The sequence below is a fragment of the Lipotes vexillifer genome, unplaced genomic scaffold, assembly GCF_000442215.2.
Source record: "Lipotes vexillifer unplaced genomic scaffold, Lipotes_vexillifer_v1.1 scaffold221, whole genome shotgun sequence".
Classification (NCBI taxonomy): Eukaryota; Metazoa; Chordata; class Mammalia; order Artiodactyla; family Lipotidae; genus Lipotes; species Lipotes vexillifer.
Window position 1 is genome coordinate 1,138,568 of NW_006772957.1, and position 3,757 is coordinate 1,142,324.

The following is a 3,757-nucleotide window of genomic DNA, read 5'->3' on the forward strand; positions in this document are numbered from 1 at the left end:
CCCGTTGCGGAGCACAGGCTCCGGACGCGCAGGCTCAGCGGCCATGGCTCACGGGCCCATCCGCTCCGCGGCGTGTGGAATCCCACCGGACAGAGGCACGAACCTGTGTCCCCTGCATTGGCAGACGGACTCTCAACCACTGCGCCACCAGGGAAGCCCTGGCCAGTTGCTTTTAATTCTTAAAAAAAAAAAACAAACCTTCATTCAACAATAGGGGACTAAATAAATTACGATTCATAAAATAGTTACCTTTAAATGCATGGGAAAATAATAATATTATTAATAATATAATATTAAGTTTCTTTACAAAGTACACAAATTACATACATAGAATAAGCTAATCTCTCCCACATAAAAAGAAATTTCATAATATATACTCTATTTACACAATAAAAAATTGAAAGGAAATGCATTGAAGAGTAAATTGTGATTATTTCTGAGGCTCATCACATGTAAACTGCTTTTCTTCCTTACATTTTTCAGGATTTCTCTCAGAATGAGTGTGTATTACTTTCATTAAAACACCAAGGGTTATCAAAAAATTTCTGTAATAAAATGAATTCCTTTATGTGTAGGCAGTTGTTTCAAAATTCGTTTTAAGACTAAAGGATAGGCATGAATATTTCTCATGCAGCACAGATATACTTAAAAATATTTTATACTGAATAGATTTAATAATGCAATGACCTTTAATGTAGATGCTACGAGGAGACACTACAAAACTATAATCATCTTAAATTTAACTTAAATATCCTTATGTTCAAAGTTTTTCGTATTTCTCAAGTGGAAACAATTTTATTAAAGAATATTTTGTGGACTTCCCTGGTGGTCCAGTGGTTAAGCCTCCGGGCTTCCACTGCAGGGGGCACAGGTTTGATCCCTGGTCGGGGAACTAAGATCCCACACGCTGCACAGCGTGGCAAAAAAAAAAAAAGAATAGTTTGCGAAATGGCTTAGAAAGTAACTTAATGCACATATTATTATGCCAAGCACAAATAAAATGATATTTTAAAACAAGACTAAAGGAGAGGTTAGAGGCACTTAACTAACTGTATAGTTACTCGAAGTGGATTAGGGGAGAGGCTAACTTGGGCAGAATTACCTCTTGAAATAGTCAGGCCATAAGCAGCAGTTCAGACAGCTAGTCTGGGAAAGTCCCTCACCTGCACCACCTATCTCAATAGATCTAGGAAGTTGCTTTTTCTTTTGCCTGAACAATAGGCCCAATGATAAGCAAAACTGCCCTCCTCCAAAGCTCCCTGAAGTGCAAAAAGACTAAGGAGATCAAAGAGACCATTAGCCACTCCCTGAACTTCAAAGGTTTGTCCTATGGGAACTCTGCGAAGCAGCTGTGAGATTACTTGGAGACTTCCATTACAGTGTATAAATATAACATTACAAATATCTTGGTCACCATTTTCTTTTTATTTCCTCACTGTGGTTGCATTTTAGGTTTTACAGTTTTGTACATATATTAAAAGGAGTAACAAATCAAAATATATTAGGACTAGAGACTTACCCACCCCAGTGAGTCCTGAGGCACTATTCCTAGCATTACATTCATATCGTGCTAAGTCTAGCTTTTCAATGTCTTGATCGTTTCTATACTTCCTCATTCAGAAAAAAAGTAATAAAACAAACATTTAATTTCACATAATTTGTGTTTTAATGCAATATTCAAACAAAACAATTTAACTTTCCTGGACTAGTTTCACAGACTCAGTCCCTGTAATGATCAACGTGTCTGTTCTAAACCAGCTTTAGGATGGAGCTGACTCTACGAATGGCAGAAGAGAGGAAAAAACCTGGATTCTCAATAATATCATTGAACCAACTAACCCTGAACTTCACCCTGCTTCTGATCTCTTTTACATGATCTAATTCACTCACTTATTTAAAAACTAGATTGAGTTGTTTTTTCTGTTATCTGTGGCCAAAGTACCCCAACCAAAGTTTAGATTTAATTATTTGGCAATGGGAAGAGATTTAAAGAGGAGATTTAAAGAGATTTAAACAGGAGACTGACATAATCAGTTTGCATTTTATGAGGACAGCAGTGGCAGAAGTGCTGAGGATGGAGGGTGGGATGGGAGACAGGCTAAAAGCCACTGAGGCCTTACTATGTGCTTTGTGCTAGTCTAAAACACTTTACATATATCAATTCATTTAACACTTCCAAAATTCTATGAGGCATGTAATATATTACCCATGTTCAATAAGAGGAATCTGAAGTCCAGAAACATTAAGCTGTCCAAAACCACATAGCTAGTAAGTGGCAGAGCCAGGATTTGAAGCCACTTTTATTACAGACATTTCTTTATGCCTCCCTCCTACCCTCCAAGCCAAAATCAGAAGAAGCTCATCTTACTCTCAGCCTCAAATAGACCTAATTGATGTAAAAGTAAGCCCAGCCCCTTTCCAGTAATTGACACAGAAATAGGCTGGCAACTCAATTCTGGTTTGGCTTCTAACCACCAATTCATAATGCATACTTCATAGGGTTATTGTGAGAACTGAATGGGCTACTGCTTATAACATACTTGGTATGGGGTAGGCCCACATAAATGCTAGCTACTACTATTATGATTGTAGACCACTATTATCAAGAAACACAGAGAAGGAATGTTCAGAGAAGGAGGGCAAAGGATAGTGGTATGACAGAAGCCAAGCAAAGGGTTTTCAGTAGAGCACAGCAGGATCAAATGCCATGGAGGAGTAAAGTGACACAAGAGTGGAAAAGGGTTTATTGGGTCTAGCCTTTATAACGGGTGACTTTTTTTTTCTTTTTTCTTTGGCCAACCTCTGCGGCTTGCAGGATCTAAGTTCCCTGACAAGGGATGGAACCCATGCCCCCTGCAGTGGAAGGGCGGAGTCCTAACCACTGGACCGCCTGGGAATTCCCATAAAGCATGGCTTTTGCCAGAAAGGTGTTAGTGGAAGGGCTGAGGTGGAAGCCAACCAATTGGTTGAAGAGCAAAGTTGCACCTGAGTGGAGACAGTGAGTGGCTACATATTTATTGCAGACTAGCAGTTTCACTGTGATGGAAAGAAGAGGAAGAAACCATGGTAGCAGGTCTCCAGATGGAGCACATTTATAAACTTTGAGGCAGTAGCTAGCAAAGGTACCACTGACAATTCAGGAGAGAGAAACAATGATGGGACAAGTCCCAAAGAAGACTGAAAGAGATGGCATCAAGCTCACAGGTGGAGGGAGGCATTAGTCTTGAAGAACTGGGCCGTCTCCCTCCCACTAAGACTAGGGGGAAGGAGGTTAAGAGTAAGTTCAGATATAGATGCATTTATAGGAGGGGAGAACATTGAGGGAGTGCACTTATGGAATACTTCATTTTTCTTAGTGAAAACGGTGGCAGAATCATCTGCTGAGAAGGAGTGTGAAGCAAGCACTGTAGTGGTCAAGGATAGCTGCTGCTGGATGAAGCAAGCCTGGAAGACAGGTAAGATAATTCTAGAGTGCTGTGCTGGGAGCATAGCTAAATTGAAAACCGAGTGTTTTCAATAGCTTTAATATGTAGGTAGGAATACATAATTCTCCCCAGTCCAGATGGAGATTTGTGAATCAGCCTGTCCATGTCTTTGGGCAGGTTATGAAAGTTAGAATGAGGTTGAAAGTACTAGAAATGGGGACCATTTTGACCATAGCACTCTCTGGTTCCTCATACTCTCCTGGGGCCTCAGTTCTACAAGCAAAATCTCTGCCTACAATGGGGATTGCCAACCACTGTTCTCAAAGGGAAAG